The sequence below is a fragment of the Pongo abelii genome, chromosome 1 (genome assembly GCF_028885655.2).
Source record: "Pongo abelii isolate AG06213 chromosome 1, NHGRI_mPonAbe1-v2.0_pri, whole genome shotgun sequence".
Lineage (NCBI taxonomy): Eukaryota > Metazoa > Chordata > Mammalia > Primates > Hominidae > Pongo > Pongo abelii.
In genome coordinates this window covers 11,126,878-11,149,755 of record NC_071985.2, presented here as the reverse complement: position 1 = coordinate 11,149,755, position 22,878 = coordinate 11,126,878, and the positions used below count along the sequence as shown (strand labels likewise).

The 22,878-nt window shown below is 39.1% G+C and overlaps 1 long non-coding RNA gene across 3 annotated transcripts in view; it reads left to right on the top strand.

Annotated features, from left to right (window-relative positions):
• LOC134761474 (uncharacterized) overlaps nucleotides 1-22,878 on the top strand; it is a 261,901-nt gene that overhangs the window by 144,031 nt on the left and 94,992 nt on the right. The window contains exons 4-5 of one of the 3 annotated variants that reach the window (XR_010140128.1): nucleotides 2,088-2,210; nucleotides 16,798-17,194. This is a non-coding gene — a long non-coding RNA (uncharacterized LOC134761474). Of the gene's footprint in view, nucleotides 1-2,087; nucleotides 2,211-8,308; nucleotides 9,609-16,797; nucleotides 17,195-22,878 lie in introns of those variants that run through there. The other 2 variants (XR_010140125.1, XR_010140118.1) reach the window with 2 other exon arrangements.

Sequence of the window (22,878 nt, the reverse complement as noted above, 5' to 3'; positions counted from 1 at the left end):
ACAATCTTGGCTCACTGCAAGCTCCGCCTCCCGGGTTCACACCATTCTCCTGCCTCAACCTCCCGAGTAGCTGGGACTACAGGTGCCCGCCACCATGCCTGGCTAATTTTTTTTGTATTTTTAGTAGAGACGGGGTTTCACCATGTTAGCCAGGATGATCTTGATCTCCTGACCTCGTGATCTGCACGCCTCGGCCTCCCAAAGTGCTGAGATTACAGGCACGAGCCACTGCGCCCGGCCTGAAGTTTTTAAAACTTCCTTATGCTCACCTTGTTTTCCAGGAGCTGCTTTTAAATTATGGCCAGGCTTTTGTTTGCACCAACTGGCTTCACAGCTCAAGGCAGCTGCAATGTTGTCAGTAAATTGTTATTGTTTTGGCAATGCCCTGGGAGTAGGGCTTTTGAGAATTTTAGCTGAGCTGGACTCTGAGTTAAGTCAAATAGCCACAACACCCCAGGAATAGAGATTTTGTGAGTAGCTGGAAGTTGAGACAAAGTATTGACTATGCTGTGGAAATGCTGCTTTTAATGGAGTACCAAACAGGGTCAATCTTGTCTGTTAGCTCTGAGATTGCTTGTTTTTCATCAGGCTATCAGGCCACTGAGCTTGGGGAGGAGAAGTGATGGAAATAGCCACATGTCAAAATGTCAAAGACCCCACTGTCTTACCAAGGTTCAGTAATTTTTTTTGCGTATGTGTTTTTTTCAGTGCATTCTCTGGCTTTGTTTAATTTTAAGATTTCAAAAATGGTTAATTTTAGTTTTCTCAGCATTTTTACTGTTTTGCAAGAGACTAGTCCACCACCGAGGTCTTCACTCCCTCATTCCATAAGTTGATTATTTCTATAGCAATTAATATGAGCAGACAAAAATGGCATTATGTCATTAGTCCTGATAATTCCAAGGCAAAATGAGTAAATAAATAAATAAGTAAAATGGTTGAGAGGCTTCAAATGTCAAGTGTCAAGGGGATGAGAAGAACTTTCCTAGAGCCAGAAACAGTTCTAAGACTTCCATCTGACCACAGCTGATGAAGACATGGAGGCTTGCAGATAGAATTATCTCTAAGATAAATTAAAGGAAGGGTGGTAGTTATTTACATGGTTTAAGCCTCCATGGATGAGGGGATTTCTAGGTCAATCTACCAACCCCACCTTAAACTTTAACGCCTTTCGATTTGGAGTGGTAGTGGGATGAAAGAGACAGATGCCTGCAAATATCTTATTTAGTATCATCTTATTCCAATGTTTAATATATTTTGATGCTCTAGAACTTTGGCAGAAAGTTACCAACTGGTGGAAATTGGTGTTCCAGATTGATTGGTAGATGCCTCCTCCTCTGTTTTATCTCCAGGCACATTAAATGTGAACAAAGCTAGTATAAGTAGAAAGGGATTATTTTGGGCATCCAGGCAAGTTGCCTAAAACTGCAATAAATTGTCAGGAAGATGGTATTGGCTAAGAACACATTTTTCACCTTATAATCAGGGAAGGTATACTAGGAATATTTGACTGCAGTTAATTATATATTGTGTTGGTAGAATCTAACGTGGAAAAGTCAGATGGCTTCCTTAGGGATAGGGAAGCCTCTTTTAAAACTTAGGAAGTGGATATATACAGGGTCTTAAGACAATGATGATCTCATGATTGATCATGCCAAAGTAGGCTTCTCTTTACCTTGTTGTGAACTGTGTCCAAGCCTAGGGCATTCCCTGTTATGCTATATTTCCCCTCTCCCATCCCGTATTTTGATCTTAGAACAGATTATAATTATGCTTTGGAGTCATATGTCAAGTTCATTACAATGGTATAAAATATTTTATCAATACATAGATAACAAAAAATGGGGGGGCTTCATTCTAAAGGATGTATTTCATCTTGGGAATGTCTCAATAAAATTATTATAAAATTAAAAGCCAGTGAGATTAAAAAGCTCTATGGCTGCATCAGCTTTGCTCTTGAAATCAAATTTGCTCCTAGGCAGAGGGAAAATTTGCTGTAAGAATCTGAAACTTCAGAGTTTGACAAAAGGATAGGGCTTTAGTAGGAAACACAGTCTCAGGGAAAAAAGGGTGTTTTTCTCTTGCAGACAATTCAGGAGGGTGAGAAACAGAAAGAGAAAGATGGCATGCCAATACGAGAAACAGATTACATTTCTTTTGGAGGAGGACCTAGGTTGTATCTGCTTGAAAGGAGTGGAGGAAGAATAGAGGTAAATTAAATACTGTATAATTTTCCATGAATAGAGAACAAGTGGTATAAATGCATGTTTCCATTGCTATTAAAATAGCAAAAAATACCCAAGACTGGGAAAATTAAAACATGAAGGGAAGACAAGGCAAGGAGCACACAAATGACACATTAGCCTTCATTTTGCCCTCGAAGGGAATGGCTTCGGAAGCATCAGCTGCTGCAGTTCAATTCGGTTTAGGTGTCTGTTGACAGCCATTCTCTGGCTGGATCAAACATGGGGGCAAAGGAAAAATTTTCCTAATGATGTTGTGTCAAAGACAAAACAAAAATGTGAAGATGAATCTCTAAATTTAATGTTTTATTTGGGAAAAGTAATTGCAATTTGGGGTATATATGCAGACCGGGTCGTCTTTGGTATGTCTGAAGAACAAAGAGAAGGTTAAAGGTTTTATGAAAAAGGTAAATGTTAGGTATTGCCCTTTGAAATAGTTCATTGGTACTAGTGAAGGTTTGGTGGGCTTGCAGGCTTCAATTGGGAGCAATGATGGTGGAAAAGTTAGTCCTAGAGTTGTAGCAAGTTATCGTGGAAGCGGTAGATAAAACTGATTTTAGGTTACAACAAGCAGTTTCAGCAGTCAGGCTTGCAGAAAACTACATTCTTGGAACAATGTTTTGTATTCAGGGTACTCTTTTAGTTGAGTGCAACAAGAGTGATCCAATTCATATGATCAACTTTCATAACAGCATACATATGCTCACAAAAAAAGGGGTGAGCATATTTACCTTTACTAGTGCCAATGAACTGTTTTGAAACCAGAGCAGGAGGCTGGGGCAGCAGGACAAAAATGCCTTGGTTAGCAATATGGCTCTGTGTTGCCACTGAAATCTTACATCAAATTGTGATCCTCACTGCTGGAGCAGACTCCTGGTGGTAGGTGATTGGATCATGGCGGTGGCCTTCCCCCTTGCTCTTCTGGTGATAGTGAGTGCTCAGAAGATCTGGTTGTTTAGAAGTGTGTAGCACTTGCCCCTTCTCCCTCTCTCTCTCCTGCCAGGCATGTGAAGATGTGTCTGCTTTCCCTTCACCTTATGCCATGATTATAAGTTTCCTGAGCCATGCTTCCTGTACAGCCTGTGGAACCATGAGCCAATTAAGCCTCTTTTCTTTATAAATTACCCAGTCTCAGGGAGGTAGTTATAGCAGTGTGAGAATGAACTAATATATTTATCATCCTGGTTGAAATATAAACACAGAGTAAAGGGCTGAACTGTAAGAAATACCAAGTCATAGACTTTGCCTGAGAGTTTTGGATTACTCTTCTCAAAATAGAGCTTCTAAGTAGACCTCTGCACCATCTGGCTTTATAGTGCTGGGAACTCAGGGAGTCAAAATAAAATAGAAGCGAAGGTAATTTAAATATATAGGCTGTTCCCCGTTATAAACATGTGATCAATCTGGTGATTTCAGTTTTTTCCATTTAACATTTATATTATTGTGTTTCAGAAGGCAGGAGTACTTTAAATGCCATCCTCTAATAAAGGAGGAACCATGTATAGGTGTGTCATCCAAAGGACCACAAGGATGGCTAAATAGAAAGAAGAGCTTTGTTGGTGATATCAGTTTGCAAGTAGGGAAGAGACAGTCCCTGGTGTGAATCAAAGGTGCTCTGTCTCCAAAGAGGGAAAGGAGGAATTAGCTTTTATGCCTCATGGGGTCTGTATTACACAGTAGTCATACATATTCAGCAGGTTTGAGGGAATATCTGTACATATTTATGAAGGAAGCTGAGTGCGTACACAATGAATAAACGTATATATAACATACATCCCATGCTCACTTTGGGGTGGGGTTTTAGCATTAAAATGAAGTGGATTTTGGCTCGATATATGAAAAGGTAAACTATAGGATGCAAATACAGCTTGTGTACAGTCTCCATAAGCTGGCTGAAAACTGGCTTGCAGTCTGTGGTTGTTTATCAGGAAAGAATGTTTGCAAGGCAGGTCCTTTGTCCAATGCGGGTTGTAGTGGCCTGGGTCGTAAATCAGTTAGGAATGGTATGACATTTTGCCTGATAGCTCCTATTGTTAGGCAGTTCAGCATGAGTGTGGTTTTTTTGTTGCTATAGAAATTCAGGGAGTTGCCATGCCAGCTGAGCCCTGGGCCCTTGGCCAGTAGGTAACTTTTTGTTTCCTTAACCTTAGAATCTATCTTAGTTGATACAGGGACGTTGATTTAGATCTTTGAAATTGCAGATGGATGGTCTTCTCCTAAAGATATAGAAAGCATAGTATCATGATTCACTTCTTGTTGGGAGCTTTCTTCCATTTGACTCTAAATTCATAGGGTGTAGAGCAAACATTAAAACATTGATTGGTATATGGTGAATTATTATGCAAGAGTAATTTCTCTTTTATTTCTTTATTTTTCCTGTTCTTCCAGATAGTACTACATTTCTGTTATGGTTTGTAGCTGGTAACAGTGTGTCTTTAGATTATGTAGTGTATTGGTTTATTGGTTAGGATGATGTTGGCTACAAGTAACAGAAGACCTCAACTCAAAATAGCTAATTCAATAAGAAAGATATATTTTCTGATAAATAAGAAATCTGGAGATAGAAGTCTCAATGTTGGTTTGTGCAGAGCTCAGTGATGTAAACAAGAGCCCAACTTCTTTCCTTCTCTCTATTCCTCTATCATGGTGGATTGTGTACTGTGAATAACTTAGTGAAGTTGGAAGTGTGTTTATAAGAGTTTCTTTCCCTCTGTAGTTCTAGACTAGGGTTGACCTCAAGATAAATTTGCATGAGATTTGGATGTGAGAGATGAAACAGCAGCCACTATACTTAGAAGCTGCTGCTTTTGGTTGTGCACATTGTCTTGATCTGCCAGCTCACATTATTGGCATGGAATGGCACACAGCTTCTCCAACAATCATGATTCTCCTCCTTCAGCTTCCCTGAGCCTTGGGACAGATGTGTGTGCATCTCTCTGGTGAAGGGCCCAACCTTCTATAGGTCATGCACAAAACCAAATTTGGATGCTATGAGAGACAGATGCAGATTTCAGTTTCTTTTCATGGATTCCAGTGTTGGCTTTGCTTTTTCTCACTTCACTGCCAGCTTTTCCTTTTAAATGATTACCTGTAGTGACTTCAAACCCACCACCAGATGCAGAAGCAATAACTTTCCATGGACCTCTTCACCAGCTCCCTTTTATGATCTCTGGTTAATTACTTCTCTATGATCCTCTAACAATTCCTTTCTGGATGTTTATTTCCCCTGCTTCTCCTAGAATTGAGGAACGTCTAATTCCTATAATAAATTATCTGTTCTATATCACTCATACAAGTTTTACTTCTCTGAGTGAATCTCTACCGACACAGCCATCACCAATATCATGGTTAGCCCCCTTCATAGTTACAAGTCAGCCACCTCAGAATCAGGTAGCACATAGAGACATGATAACACACAGTAGAAGAAATATGACTGGGGTTTGGATTCACATCTTCGAAATCACGTGGTTTCATAGAGAAGGTTGGATATTGGAACAAATTCAGTGGCTTGCCAACAAGAAGGAAAGAGTTAATAATTATTGGGGAGGCTACCAGTAGAACTGCCAGTGCTTTATAAAAGGCTATGAAAGTGGAACTGGTACTTGATAACCTCTAGATGTTCTTTGGGTGTTGAAGTTTTCAGAATATAGGACACATGAGAAATTTGGAATTAGATTCTGAAAGAGCTACATCCATTCCAGCAGAAAATGGCGTGGGCTGCTGAGGGTGATAAAGAAGGAAAGCAAATTACCTAGGCATCCAAGTATGGATGTTGTGGCTAGAATGAAAAAAAAATAACAAAATTATGCAGAAAAGATTTTGGAACTTTAATTTACTTGGGAATTTAAAGTCCTCAGTGGATAAAATATTTTAGTTAAGGATTTTTTTCTCGCTTTTGAAAAAAGAAAATGGAGCTTCCATTTTTAGAATTTTTATTCTCTGTGTTGAAATTTAATGTCGGGTTTATATTTTACTAATTTGGGGTAACCATATAGTGCTTAGATTTTCTCGTGTTTAGAGTCATCTTGAGTTATTATATTGGACAACAGAGCTAGGTATGCTTCAAGATAGAAATAGATGATGGATTGAATTTTCAGCCTAGTTGATAGTGTGGCCTTCAAATTAACTTAATAATTTTTTAGACCGGTACTGAGCTCCCATCTCACCACTGCCCGGAGGATGTACATACCGAACAGCAGCACTGAGGAGGTAACCACATGGTGGTCAGGCGGGATTGACTCCTCCCTAGTGGGGCAGCCTTTACCATGATTGGTCATAGACTTGGCTCTTGTGCGTTTCTGGATATGGATCTGACTGTAGGAGATGCACACATTTCTGTACCTCTGCATATTGTCCTTCTTGCTCCACCTCTTCCGTCGCAAGAGAAGAGGATTTGCTAAGATGATGTCTGAGCCGTGTTTGCAGAATGGATTCTCCTTAGCATACTGACATTTTGGGTCAAAAATGCATTGTTGTGGGAGCTGTCCTGCGATTGGTAGGGTGTTTTACAGCATTCCTGAACTATACTCATAGCTTCTGGTGTTATGTTAAGTAGATGGTGTTCTCATCTTCTTACCCAGCAGCCAGAACTCTAGTGTTGGAGATCATTCCCAGATTCTCTTGTACATATGGGTAGCCAATGAGATATAAGCAGAAATCAGTGGTCTGGGCTGCCAGAACAAGTCTTCAAAGGAAATAGTAAGGATATGACTAGGTAACAGTAGTATCCCTGCCCGAGTCAGGGCATCAAAGATGCCTCAAGACATTGCCACATGTCCCCTAGAAGGCAAAACCACCCCTGGGTGAGAACCACTGAGTGAAAGGAACATGGGCTTCTGTGTCTGTTTATCTTTGGCTCTATTTGTTAAGACTGTGGGGCTAAGTCAAGAGGCCCTTGAGTCTTGGCTACTTTTTTTTCTCTATAGAAGAGACTTGTAGTTGTTCATCTAATAGACATGCTCATCTTCTTACTCAGCAGCCAGAACTCTAGTGTTAGACATTATTCCCGGATTTCCTAGTAGATGTGGGTAGCCAGCCAGATATAAGCAGAAATCATTGTTCTGGGCTGTCAGGACAGGTCTTCAAAGGAAATAGTCAGCTACAGATGGTGTTTTGTCCTTCCCCCATCCTCCTTTTTCCTGGGTGTAATGTGGATGTGTTGACTAGAGTTCCAAAAGACACATTGTTAACATGAGATGCTCTGGAAGATCGAAGCTAATGGTAACAGTAGTGAAGCAAAAAGTTACAAATAGCTCCCCTAACAGCTCTGGATGATTACCACTGTATTATATGCTATGATAGAAAAATCAAAACTCATACTTTTGTATACAGGTGATATAGAAAAGAAAGCTTGGAGGATTCTATGTGAGGTTTTATGTCTAGATGAGAAGTGTTGTCAATAATTTCTACCCTCTTTCCATTAACTAGAATGGCTTCTATGGCTGCCTGTGTCTGTAAAGGAGGCTGGAAAAGCTAGTATGGCTATACAAGGAAGAAGAGGCATTGAGTTTTATGAGTTTTTTAGGTTGCATTGTGTTTCTCCATGTGTTAGTCTGTTCTTCACGCTGCTAGTAAAGACATACCTGAGACTGGGTAATTTATAAAGGAAAGAGGTTTAATGGGCTCACAGATCCACGTGGCTGGGGGGTGCTTCACAATCATGGCAGAAGATAAAGGAAGAGCAAAATGACATCTTACATGGTGGCAGGCAAGAGAGCATATGCAAGGGAACACCCATTTATAAAACCATCAGATCTTGTGAGACTTAATTCACTACAAGAACAGTATGGAGGAACAGCCTCCATGATTCAGTTATCTCCACCTGGCCCTGCTTTTGACACATGGAAATTATTACAATTAAGTGGGAGATTTGGGTGAGGACACATCTAAACCATATCACTCCAAAAGATACAGTATATGGAAATTCTAATCTCTAGTGCTTCAGAATATGACCTTACTGGATATAGGTTATTACAGATGTAATTGTTTAAGATAAGATCATGCTGGAGTAGGGCAAGTTTTTAATCCAATGACTGATGTCCTTACAATGACTGACATGATGACAGTTGGAGACTGGGGAGTTGCATCTACAAGGATACATCAAGGAGTGCTGGCAAACACCAGAAGCTCGAAGAGGCAAGAAAAGATTCTATTCTACAGGTTTTAGAGGGAGTGTGGTCCTGCTTACATATTGACCTCAAACTTTTATCCTCCAGAACAATTTGTCAATACATTTCTGTTTTTATAACTCACCTAGTTTGTGGTATTTTATTACAATAGCCCTAGGAAACTAATACAATGAGTACTTAGCCAATCTTGAGGACAATGCATTTTGATTTTTTTTTTTTTTTTGGGTCAATGTGCTCCAAGAGCTATTTAAACATAGGCAATAGGATAGACTGAATAGACAATGGAAGTTATAAGACTGAGATAGGAGTATATCAGCACTGGAGGCGGCTTCACTTCCTCACCTTCCAGACAAATGCAGTTCCTCTCTTCCATGTTCTCACTTAACATGTTGCTCCTTCAAGGACACATGAGATCCAAGTAAGGCTCACCTGAGACACATCTACTCTCCAGGTTCCTGGCCATACAGAATTCTGTGTATGGAAAATTATAGAACCAATATTATAAGAACAGAGGCTGTAACCTCTGAATATACTGAGCAAATAAACGTGACCATAAAAACAAAGACAAAAACAAAACTCTGTAATACCCTGTAATGTCCTCATGAGAGTCACTGCTCATGAGTTTCATAACAGTCAGTAAGACACACATGACCCCTTTACTCAGGAAGCTTGTTGTGAAAACAATTTGAAAGATAAATTCCTATTTCAATGGAAAAAATAATAATGAACCAAAACCACACAATTTCCTAAACAACTGTTTCTTTTGCTGCCTTTTGGAGACAAGAAAACAATAGATTCCTATATACTTTTTAAAATAACATGCTTTTATTTGGAAATTTAAAACCTTAAGATTGTTCATTGAATTATGTATGTCTCCATCGTAAAAACTCATCATTATGTGTATGACTTTGACATTTTCGTAAAATGGATAAATCTCATAATGTCATCTAGTGACTATTGAATATTGTTCTATATTAACAAGAAATTGTTCATGAATTAGTATTTCCTGGGAAATCCTTTTTAATATTACAACGTTTCTGATAATGATGTTATTTTGATAATAAGAAATTCAATGCCTCTGTCATTGAGAAACATTAGATTATTAGTGAAATTCACTTATTCTTTACAAAAGTCACTTTTATGTACCATTTTCTTCTTTTCTGTGAAGTCTTCTGATTATTTCCTGGGATTTGTAAAATGGGCTCTAATTTTAGTGTTAGAGGTATTGTCATATTGGAATAAAGAAAAAAATAGAAAAACTCATCAGTATTTTAATTATCCAAATGTGAGTTTGAACTCCTAATATTTCATTTAGTAGCTATAGTAATTTCAGTAACTCTACAATAAAAATAGGTGCATATAATAACACATCATTTCAAAGAGGCCCTTCTATCATGTGCCTAGAGGCCTAGATATACTGTGTCACAAAGACACACCCATGATTTCTGCTTTTTTTTTTTTTTTTTTTTTTGAGTAATGGTTTCATTCTGCCACCTAGGCTGTAGTGCAGTGGCATGATCACAGCTCGTTGCACCCTTGAACTCCTGGGCTCAAGTTCGCCTCCCACCTCTGCCTCCCAAGTAGCTGAGATAACAGGCACATGCCACCATTTAAAAAAATTTTTAAATTTTTTGTAGAGATGGGGTCCCCTTATGTTGCCCAGGTTGGTCTCGAACTCCTGGGCTCAAGTCATCCTCCTGCCTTGGCCTCCCAAAATGCTGGGTTGACAGGCATGAGCTATCTTATGCCCAGATGATTCCTGCTCTTATAGAGTTGGTATTGGTGTCCTCTGTCCTTCCCCTTGGGGTTGGCATGGGGGCACTTTTGGGCCGGGCGCAGGGGCTCATACCTGTAATCCCAGCACTTTGGGAGGCCGAGGAGGTGGATCCCGAGGTCAGAAGTTTGAGACCAGCCTGACCAACATGGTGAAAGCCGGTCTCTACTAAAAATACAAAAATTAGTCGGGCGTGATGGTGCATGCTTGTAATCCCAGCTACTCAGGGCGCTGAAGCAGGAGAATCACTTGAACCCAGGAAGTAGATGTTGCAGTGAGTCGAGACTGCGCCACTGCACTCCAGCTTGGGCAACAGAGCAAGACTCCGTCTAAAAAAAAAAAGGCACTTTTGCTGGGACATTATGGAAAAATCTTTGCTCCTTCCCACTCTTTGCTAAGAACTATTCTTAAAATCAAGTAAGAAAGGTTAAAGATAAAAGGAAATGATCTGAAAAGGTAGTGAAGTGAAAATTCGGTCAGAAAAGGAAGGAAGTAGATCTGTGCTATGTGTATAACCCTGCTGTTAATGCAAGGAGTTTTGTATGCTGAATGCTCTGAGTTCTATGTTACTATTTACCTTCACTTAAGACAAATTTCTGGTATATTTAAAAGGTTCTGGAGACTCAGGCATATATATGTTTATATATATTGGGTAATTAGAATTGTGACATCTCTTAAATATACAATTGACCATTGAACAACACATGTTGGAACTTCATGGGTCCATACATGGATTTTCTTCTGCCTCTGACATCCCTGAGACAGCAAGACCAACCCCTACTCTTCCTCCTCCTCCTTCGCAGCATACTCAATGTGAAGGTGACCAGAATGAAGAGCTTTATGATGATCCCCTTCCACTTCATGAACCGTAATACATTTCCTCTTCCTTATGATTTTCATAGTAACATTTTCCTTTCTCTAGCTTACTTTATTGTGGTAATACAGAATATAATACATACATGAAGTATGTGTTAATTGACTGTTTATGTTATCTGTAAGACTTCTGGCCAACAATAGGCTCTTAGTAGTTAAGTTTTGGGGGAGCCAAAAGTGATATGCAGATTTTATCTTATGAAAATCCAGGATGTGAAGGGATTGGGCCCCAACCCCTGGTTCAAGGGTCAACTGAGTATCTAGATTGGCTTATACAGTTCGTATATTTTCTTCTTGTAATATTTAAGTGTTTTTTTTTTTGTTTTTGTTTTTTTTTTTTTACCAAACTTCTCCTCTACTTATTTCCTCCTACAAAATAATTAAAAATACTCCAAGAAAACAAAAGATGCTTTGTTCTTTATTTCTCCAAAGCATTTAGCACAAAGTAATCTGTGTGGCAGTCTCTCAATATCTTAGCTAAGTAAATGATATGCTTGCAACCTAGTAGGCTTTAAATAAATGTTTTTTTGAATTGCATCACAATTCTTCAGGGTTCTAGATTCTATGGAAACCAGCATGTCTCTGTCCTACTTTCTTGGTTATGATATTGGCAGTGTAAACTGAAATATGTCTGTGTTGTTAAAATCATCATGAACACTTTATTCTAGTCTTACAGTACACAGGAAGAAAATATCCACTTGTTCATGGTTTCTGTGAAGATTGATCTTAACCAAGTCACTTCCCATTATTTTATCACAATTTATTGGCTTTACATATTTTCATTTATGCTCCTTAACATGAATCAAAATAACTTCAGGAGACTGTTTCTCCCAGATGTAACTCTTTGCGCGGTGAGAAATTTATTAATCTACTCCAGGGTCGCTGGGGTGCTTCATTATACTAATTCAAAGTAGTAGACTTGTTCTGTCTTTATGTGAAAAGAAATCATTTAAGAAAATTTGCCGTTTTAATTTGTTAAAATGCATTAACTGTAATGGAGATTTTTCTCTAATTCATAGTGGAATTTTCATTCTAACAATAAGGAAACAATACCAGTTGTTATATGCATTGATTTATTTTTCTTATAACAGAAACCAATGCTCAGTAGATGTTTATATAATATGTCTTTCATAAAAAGTATTATGTCTCTACAAACTATATGACTCAAATAGATTCCAAATAGAACTATGAGGCTCATAGCACAAAGAAAACTTATAAGAATTTTAAGTGCTCATTATTCTTCTCCTAGATAGAAGAGAGTAAGTAGCATTACTGAATATAGTTCAGCAATATTATACTATTGCAACAGAACTAATGACTTAATAGAGGTATTAATTGTCTTAAAATGTATAAAATTATAAATTTTTTGAGTTACATTGTTTCTTGGCATTCTTCCAATCTAAGCCTATTGTTTTGGTAGATGGGGAAAATATTACTGAGCTTGAAATACTCAGCTCATGCCTTCAACTCAATGCAATCAGTGATGACAGGCATAGCAGGAGCACAGGATAAAGGAACAGCTTATGCTGAAGGAATAAATGCTTCAGCAGCTTTTTTCAAGAAGAAGAAGAGGTTTATGAAAGTGCCTACCCAGAACCAGATGACTAGTGTTTCCAGGAGTGAAAGTGATGTGGAGATGAGGAAGAAGTGATTTAGAACTATCTTTGTCAATTTGAGCTGCTATATAAAAACCACCATCAACTGGATGGCTTACACCCAACAGAAGTTTATTTCTCACAGTTCTGGAGGTGAGAGAGTCCAAGGTCAAGGTGCCAGCTAACTATGTGTCTGCTGAACCTGTTTCCTGGTTCTTAAATGGTACCATCTTCCTGCGTCTTCACTGGCAGAAGTGGCAAATGAGCTCTCTGGGGACTTTTCTTTTTCTTTTTCCCTTTTCTTTTCTTTTGAGACAGAGTTTTTCACTTGTTGCCCAGGCTGGAGTGCAATGGCACAATCTTCAGCTCACTTCGCCTCCTGGGTTCAAGCGATTCTCCTGCCTCAGCCTCCTGAGTAGCTGGAATTACAGGCACCTGCCACCACGCCCAGCTAATTTTTGTAGTTTTAGTAGAGACGAGGTTTCACCAGGTTGACCAGGCTTGTCTCAAACTCCTGACCTCAGATGATCCGCCCACCTTGGCCTCCCAAAGTGCTGGGATTACAGGTGTAAGCCACCACGCCCAGCCTCTGGGGCCTCTTTTAAGTGCACTAAATTCACACAGCATGTCTCATTTTAGGGGGTGTGTGGTGCTGTAAATGAATATCACTAGATTTTAGATGTATGTTAATGGCAAGTAGTTTTAGATTTGAATCTAAGGCATTATTTATAAGGCATATCCTGTGAGATAATAAATAGGAAGTTCCCTATTATATATTTTGCAGTCTTTCTGAGTTGTGTGCTTGTAAGACCAAGAATATATGAATCAATAAGTCATGATTATTTATGCTAGTTATTCAGACCAGAGTAGTGTTGGCTTTGAACCGTAGAGCCCCTCTACAAATGGCTGCTGATAAACAACTGTATAAAAGGCCATCTTTGTTGTCAGTGCTTCAATCATTGCCTTTGACCACTGTCTTATCTAGGATGGTGACGATTCTCCAATTTGGTATAGCACCTGCTTCTTAAAGCTTTTTCAAACATGTAACATATATGATATGGTGCATTGTCACAGCAAAAAAATAAAACAAAAGGGACTACTTGTAGAACATTAGTGAGTGTATCAGCAGATAACAATATACACTTTTTGGGGTGATGTAATCACCTTCCAAAGGTCTTACCTTCTAATGCCAGCACATTGGCGATTAGTTTTTTCTTTTTTTAAAAAAATAATTAGTATTTTTTTTTGTTTGTTTTAGAGACAGGGTATCCCTCTGCAGCCCAGGCTGGTCTACAGTGGTGCAGTCATAACTCAGTGTACCCATGAACTCCTGAGCTCAAGAGATATTGTTTAGGCTTCAACATATGAATTTTGGGGGGACCATTCTTCAGACCAAAGCAAGAACCAAAAGACAAAATACAGTGCAAGCCATAGTGATAGCAGAGCAGATAGAGAAAGAAGATATCTGCAGTGAAATAACAGAGAAGCCTTTTTGTTAGGTATCTAGGGTAGATTGGCAGAAGTTTCTCCTAGAGAAGGGGGTTTCCTGTTTGTTCAACCATGTAAAAGAAATAAAGGTGTCTTGGTGTGTTTTGTGCTGCTATAAGAGAATACTTGAAACTGGGTAATTTATAAAGAGCATTTATTTCTCATCGTTTTGAAAGCTGGCAAGTCCAAGACCAAGGTACTGGCAGGTTTGGACACTGGTTCCAAAACCGGGACTTGTTGCTACGTGCTCCAGAGGGGAGGCATTCTGTGTTCTCACATGGCAGAAGAGGGAGAATCTACTCCTGCCAGTCCTTCTTATAATGACATTACTCCACGAATGGAGGCAGAGCCCTCGTGACCTAAACACCTCCTAAAAGGCTCCACCTCCCAACAAGTTTCCAACACATGAATTTTGGAGGTCTCATTCAGATAATAGAAAAGGCAAATCATGTCTGGAGAATTAAATGTACTTTTAAGCATAAAAATTCTACACTTTTAGCCAAGTAAAAGAGATTTTTGTTTTTTGTTTGTTTGTTTTCCCCAAAAGAACTAAATCTACCTTTCTCTTAAAATATCAGGCTTGTGTACAATGAAATCATCATTTTTGAAACTATTTCTTACCTGGTGTGTATGTGTATTCTGGGCACTAAAGTCTTGACTGAAATTGTAAGTTATGACCCATCTGATAATTGAATATCATATTATACACTGGAGGTGGCATAGAGTGGTTCAGCTAGGAGTAAATATGCTGTGATATATTAAGTTCATTCCTACATATATATCCCCAAGGAACTGCTTGAACATATCAACAACAACAACAAAAATGTACAAATTGAAGAATTATGTGTGGTAGCCAGGAGGGAAGGTTGGTTTTCAGAAAATGGTGCTTAGTGAAAAATAAATAGGAGAAAGAGAATGAGATTTGTCTTCATCCATTTTGTGTTGCTATAACAGAATATCATAGACTGGGTAATTTATAAACAGTTAAAGTTTATTTGACTCATGGTTCTGGAAGCTGTGAAGTCCAAGAGCATAGCACTAGCATCTGGTGAAGTCCTTCATGCTGCATCATTCCATGGCAGAAGGTGGAAGAGCCAGAGAGGGTGAGAGCAAAAGAGCAAGGGGTACCTGAACTTCCTTTTTTAGCAACCTAGTCTAGTAATAACTAACCCATTCCCGTGAGGACATCCATCCATTCATGAGGGCTCTGTGCTCATGACCTAATTACTTCTTATTGGCCCATTCCTCAACACTGTTTCATCAGGGATTAAGTTTCCAACACATAAACTTTGGGGGACACATTTAAACCATAGCAAGATCTACAATAAAATTTGCACAAATCAGATAAACACACACTCCATATGTTTTGCAAATTCAATTGTACATATTGAATGTATTAGGCATTTACCTCTGTCTGAGAGGGTTTGGAGATGCGAGTGAGTTAAAAACAAATAAGTGGCAGGGTGCGGTGGCTCACGCCTGTAATCCCAGCACTTTGGGAGGCCGAGGTGGGCGGATCACGAGGTCAGGAGATCGAGACCATCCTGGCTAACACAGTGAAACCCCATCTCTACTAAAAATACAAAAAATTAGCCAGGCATGGTGGCGTGCGCCTGTAGACCCAGCTAATCGGGAGGCTGAGGCAGGAGAATGGCATGAACCCAGGAGGCAGAGCTTGCAGTGAGCCGAGATCGCGCCACTGCACTCCAGCCTGGGCGACAGAGCAAGACTCCATCTCAAAAAAATAAATTAAATAAATAAATAAATAAATAAATAAGTGAGTAAAAAATGAGCAACAAGTATGGTAAAATTGATAACTGCAGAAAATTGAGGAATATGTGTTTTTTCCAACTTTAATATCTTAAGTCAAAAGAACATAAGGGAGAAAGAAAAAGAAGAAAGGAGGGAAGATAGGATGAAAAAGGAAGGAAGTTTTATAGTATATTGATGGATTCCTTCACTGTAGAACAAGATAAATTGGAAGATGCTGAACATGCTCTACGGAATTTTACAGTTTACTGAACAGTTAATAAGAAGGCCATAAGTATTCATTGTCTTCACTGCCTTGCCCTTGCTTGCCTGTCCTTCCCATAAAACAAACTACAAACAATCCTCTTTCAATCATTATTGAAAAGGAAACGGAAGCATATTAAAGAGATACGTGAGTCTAAGTCTGAGCCATTTCTCTAGGAGAAGCATGTGCTGTCATTTGCTGATAATGTTCTACATGTGATGCCACATTTTCCAATTTGCTAAAAACTTTGTTTAACATTTGCAATTTATAATGTTTAAGGAGCATGTTTACCCTATTAGAGAATATACATATGGACAGCTCAGAATTCAAGTAACTGAAAAAACAGATTTTGGCTTATTTAGAAAAATTTAAAACATAGAGCTGAGCATGGTGACTCATGCTTGTAATCCTAGCCCTTTGGGAGGCAGGGGGATCAGTTGTGTCTAGGAGGTTGAGGCTGCAGTGAGCTATGATTGTGCCACTGCACTCCAGCCTGGATGACTCTGCCTCTAAGAGAACGAAACAAAACAAAAACAAAACAACAACCCAAAAAGCCCCATGCAAAACTGTATACTTGCAAGCTGTGACCATGCAAAATAAAATACAATTGAGGAAATTATTTGGAGCATATAGATAGAAAATGTACTGAAGGATGTAGTGCCCTGTCCTTTTCCCCCTTCAGGATGAAGGTGCTTGTTCCCCTGTGACTCGCTGGCTAGAAGTCCCTCTGCGGAGTCCTACTCTAGGCATTGCCTTGACTAAAGGGGGCTGGCTGCCTCCTTGAGGGAGGCCCCCACCCTAAGCAGCTTGCATCGAAAAGCCTGGTTCTGTGAGGTCCACATCTTCACACCTAAGGGAAGAACAGTTCTGAGGGGCCTTTCCAGATGATCTCTGCTGAAGCTGTTGTGAGGCCTTCGTGAAGCCCTGCATCCAAGCTCAACTTCCTCTTCTGCTAATTTCCTTCTCCCAGGTTGATCCTGAGTACTGCCCCGTTAAGGCCACTACACCTGATTCTCCGTGGACTCTGTTTCCCATGGGGAAACTGGAACTAAAATAATAAAAGAAATTCCCAGTGATGGAAAAGAAACATTTGAGATGCCTAGATGTCTTGTCACCAACACTGTTATGCTGACTTCAGTTCTGGAAAAGAATGATAATCACAATCATAACAATGATACTACTGCTAATAGAGTTACGGCTTTGTGTTAGGTACTGTCTTAAACAATAGAATTGCAGAGACTGGTGAGACATAGCCCTTGGCCTAGAGAATCTTAGGATGAGTGAAACTTCTAAACAATTATTTAATGGCAAATTTTCTTTTATCTATGTAGTTGTGTCTTTGGCCTGTTCTTATCACAAGAAAGTTGAGATAGACTGTGAAATATCTGGAATATACATTAATAAACTGGTAGGTTTTTCAATCATCTTTTAAAGCCTGGAATCAGTGGAGAAGATAATTTAAAAATTTATACTTATATTACCTAGAGTGGAAATCCAGCTTTTATTTATTTTTGTTCTGCCAGCCATAATATGCTGTCAAATTACTTTTCATTTAGTAAGTCCCCATCAGCTTAGGCTGCTAAGACACAGGCAAAATCTTCCAGGGAACAAAATATGTATCCTGGATGGATAATTCAGAAGTAATTAAGGTTGAAATATTTGTATCAGGTTTTCTTCCTAAAATCTTGCACTTTGAATGTGTTGCATTGTATAAGCACAGAGAATTCCAATGACTTTTTAAAGACTTCTTAAAAGGATTTATTAATGAAAGCACCTCTTTAGGAGATAAAGAGGGAGAAGACCTTAAAGAATTATAATCCGGTAGAAGAAAAAATTATATATATAACCTAGATAACCTGGGATACCAATAGTAAACAGTATGCTATAATTGATATTACAGTTCTATATCAAAAAATAACTTTAAAAAGAAATTTTATTTCAACAGCTTTAGGGGTACAAGTGGTTTTGGTTACATAGATTAATTTAGTAGTGGTGAAATCTGGGCTTTAAGTGTACCTGTCACCCAAATAGTGTACATTATACCCAACAGGTAATTTTCCATACCTTCCCCCCAATCCCCCTTCTGCCTGCTGAGTCTCCAATGTGCATTATACCACTTTGTACACCTTTGCATACCCATAGTCTAGCTCCCACTTATAAGTGAGAACATGGAATGTTTGATTTTCCATTTCTGAGTTACATCGCTTAGGAAAATGGCCTCCAGTTCTGTATAAGTCACTGCAAATGATATTATTTTGGTTTTTTATGGCCCAGTAATATTCCATGGTGTATATGTACCATATTTTGTTTATCCACTCATTGGTTGATGAGCACTTAAGTTGATTCCATATCTTTGCAATTGTGAATTGTGCTGCAATAAGCATATGTGAGCAGATGTCATTTTTATATAATGACTTTCAAATACATTAAATTTATCAAAGATATGTAATTCCAAAAAATGGAACCCAGTCAGTTTATCAATAGAATAGAAAATAAGTCAGTAAATTTCAGATACCTCTGGACGTGGGACTAGATTGATCTTCCTGCTGAATTTACAGATGTGAAGGGGATGATCAAATTGGCTGAGTTGACTGATTCTCACTGTCAAGGGCAAATTCAAGAGGCATTGGGGGCACAACAAGGAGGAGTCTCTCAAATGTTGAAGATCATCAGGAGGCCTCGGAGAGCCCTGTTGTCCCATGGTAACTGTATTAGTCCATTTTCACGCTGCCGGTAAACACATACCTGAGGTTGGGTGATTTATACTGAAAAAGAGGTTTAATGGACTCACAGTTCCACATGGCTGGGATGGCGTCACAATCATGGTGGAAGATGAAAGGCACTTCTTACATGGCAGCAGGCAAGACAGAATGAGAGCCAAGCAAGAGGGGTTTCCCCTTATAAAACCATCAGCTCTCATGAGACTTATTCACTCCCATGAAAACAGTATAGGGAAAACCACCCCCATGATTCAGTGATCTCCCACTGGGTCCCTCTCACAACACGTGGGAATTATGAAAGCTACAATTCAAGATGAGATTTGGGTGGGGACACAGCCAAACTGTATCAGTAACCATGCCAACAAAGGACACAAATCCTCAAGAGTAAAGGTTTAGGTCACCCCATCTGGCAGCAAACCACAACATTCCTACTGAATATAAAAGGAACATGGAATGGGTAGAAGAAAATGTGGTAACTTTATCAATATTCATCCAGTTTTAAAACATTTCCAGTTTTTTAAAAAGGCCTAAAGTATTTATGAATATTTTTCCTTCTTATAATACAAATATAATTGTATATATATTAACCAATTCTTTTTCTCCCCAGCCTCCATTTTCTTTTCATCTAACATGTGATGTATTAATAATGGAAACCTTATATTTCAGTATTTAAGATACAGGATAACAAAGGGAGTGATAAGAGCAGTAAACTCTAACCAGGGATGGACAAAGTGCATGTTTTCGTATCCTCTTTTGGGGGGCATTAGCGTGTGTTTGGTTGTATGACGGGTAGCTGCATCATATTGGGTAAAAGGGTGATTTTGCCAATGTCTCTATCTGGAAGATAAACATGGGTAAAGCAGGTGTTTGTGGATGCCATGTTGATAAGGAGCAGGTTGTGCAGGATTGTGCTGGGTCACCTTGGCTAAGGCTGGAAACTACTTTTCCTAGAACCCCTTTCCCTAAAGATACCTGGGTTAGAGAGCCATAAAGGAAGGGAAGAAGCAGCCACTCATCTCAGAAAGCGAACGTAGGCAGATTCAGCAGGGGACGGCATCTCCCAACAGTTTACTCCATGCTCAACTGGCTTTCCAACTATGACCCTACTGACCAACAGCAACCCCTGGGCTAACCACCAGACAGACACATGTCAATAAGCCCTAAAGACGGTGGCCACACAGAGGTGGACACTTCAAGGCCTCTCAATGAGCTCCCCTTCCCTGTCCCATCTTGGCAGCTAGACATGCTTATGTCTCAGTCTGCTCAGGCTGCTACAATGAAATAGCATAGGCTGGGTGGCTTAAACAACAGACATTTGTTTCTCATAGCCCTGGAGGCTGGGCAGTCCAAGGTCAAGGTGCCAACTGATTTGGTTCCTGGTGAGGGCCTGCTTCCTGGCTCGCAAATGGTTGTTTTCTTGTTGAATCCTCACATGGCAGAAAGAGAGAGAGAGAGAGAGAGAAGAGAGAAGAGAGGGAGAGCTCTTCTCTTTTTATCTTCTTATAAGGGGCACTAATTCTATCATGAAGGCTGCATCCTCATGACCTATTTACCTCCCAAAGACCCCACCTCGGAACATCATCACATTGGAGGTTAGGGTGTTAACATATGAATTTTGAAGAGTCACATTCATCAGTCTATAACACTCTTGAGATCCCCTGGAAGCCTGATTATTATGCTTCTGATGGATTGATTAGTGAGAATTATTCTTATTTCCTGACTCCCCTTCCAAGAAGTTAAGTTCCCCAGCTCCTTTCACCTTTATGTAATGTGTAATTCCTGTAATAAATCTGCTATTCCCAAAATACGCACAGGGGCTCCAACTCCTGGCTGAAGCACGCGTGAAGCAGGTGGGATGGGAAGAAGCGTGGCTACTTTTCAGAGAGGCAAGAGGCGAGCTGGACGAGAGAGTTGTCAATGTGTTGAGAAGTGGTTAAAAACATGTGCGTATTTGCCACAGAGTGGGGCTGGATTAGGGAGGACCTTGAAGGACGCAGTTAGAAATCAGATTTGGTGGCAAGTCAGAAACCACCATTGGACAAAGGAAATAAGAGGGAATCTGTAAAATCGTAGGCCAGTGGCTTATCTTCCAAATTGGAAAATATGGGAAATATATGGTCGAAAGTTAATATAATTAAGCATATTAACAAAAATCATTGATTTTTTTGAAGAGAAATATCAGAAATACTTATTCTGATAAATTGATATAGACAGAAATTTCATGAAAAGTTCTCACACTCAAGGGAACATGCAAGACACTCATTTTCTCATATAGAATGCAAGAGCTTAGAAATATGAAACCAAAGCTTGATAAATGAGCAATTTTTTTTCTAGACAGAGACATGGAAAAGTTGGTCTTGGGAATACATACTAAAACTAGGCATTTTTCATTTTTATAAATAATAAGTAGTAAGCAATGCACCATGATGACTCTCCAGTAATGTTTTTCGTGCATCACAGAGTATGTCCTATGAGAACCTGTTTCTAAAAAGAGAGTGTGTGGGTAAAAGCTATACACTATATTCCACTTTGAGAATTCACAGTGCACCTGAGATATTAGCATATAAAGGACTCTGAACAGATGTGCAGTAGAGAAACCTGTTAATTTTGTCTAACCCGGTGTTTTTTGTTTCAAGTTTTAAAATGCCCACTTTATTCCATATAACACTTAACCAGATGTCATTTACCTCTGAGGGAAAGATAGCCCTGAGACTGATCCACCATAAAACATTTACTGGAAGAAACGTCTGATTTTATGCATTTCAAGGCATCATGAGACAAGTATCTCAACATGCAGAAACATGGGTATCATGACTACATTTTACGTAAAATAAAAGGAAACTATCAATAAACTTCAGAAAGTTGTAAATTCAACTACTCCCTAAAATATGGGCATGCAGTTGTTACAAAGACATAGTAAATGTTTCTGATATGCAGTTTTCTTTTATGTTACTCTGCTGTTGCTTAGGGTATAACATTTAATCAAGGCTTTTTTTAAACTACAGACAATGTTTAGCAGCACTCAGTGGTGGGTCAGCTCTCTCAATGGCCATCACTGGACAAATTGGATACCCTCCCACCCGCACACAAATATGCATAGAAAAATACTCAAGTTTTAGACTTGGACCTGTGTACTTTAATTAACTTGCCCTTTCTAGTCTATTAGAAAATGATATGCACTTTAGTCTGCCAAAAGCAATGCTTGTATTCTGGCAGCAATGTGTTATTGCTTTTACATAGTAAAGTGGATAAGAGAACTTCAAAGGCAGGAGGTATGTTTTTAACTTAAACAGCAGCAAATAAAGAGTAAATTAGAAAACTGCTGTCACAAATATCCATGATCTCCATAACATATATTATACAGGAGGCATTTCAATTTGTGATCTCCAGCCTAGAAGTGTCAGAGGCTTTCCCATTCCGTCGAATATTTCCGGATTCCTGCTACAAGGGAATACATTAAAATTATGGAAGAGTTGCTTACTGAAAGGAAATCCCTGAAAAATAATAAGGGAGGAAATGCAGAAATTCATAAATCATTTAGAACACTCTTTAATTATAATGAACTAGATTTCCATATATTTGAAGTAATACCAGACACAGTCACTTGTAGAACTAGTTCAGATTCTTTAAATACCAGATGCATTTTTAGTCTTCTTTGTAAGTGTGTGGAAGTTACTTACGTTTATATGAAATGAGGTTATTCATAATTTTCTACAGTAGTCACTATAAACCAGAAAGACTGAGACAAGCAGAAATCAAGGCATGGCGTCTCCCAGAGCTGCAATGAGAAAAAGACTATAACAGCTGATTCCATACACATGAATGGGTTTCTTTTCTATAGGAAATCCCAGTGAAATAAGGAATGGAGATGTCTAGAGGGTTCCTCGAGGAGAAGGATGCTCCCAACATGCATTTAGTTTCCTCTCCCTCTGCTGTAGCACATTCTTCTCCTGCATGGTCTTCCTTCAAGTTTGGTTGATTCTAAGGCCTCTTTGTAAGTTTTCATTCAGTCAAAAGTCATTTTGGTCAGTGTGTAGGCAAGT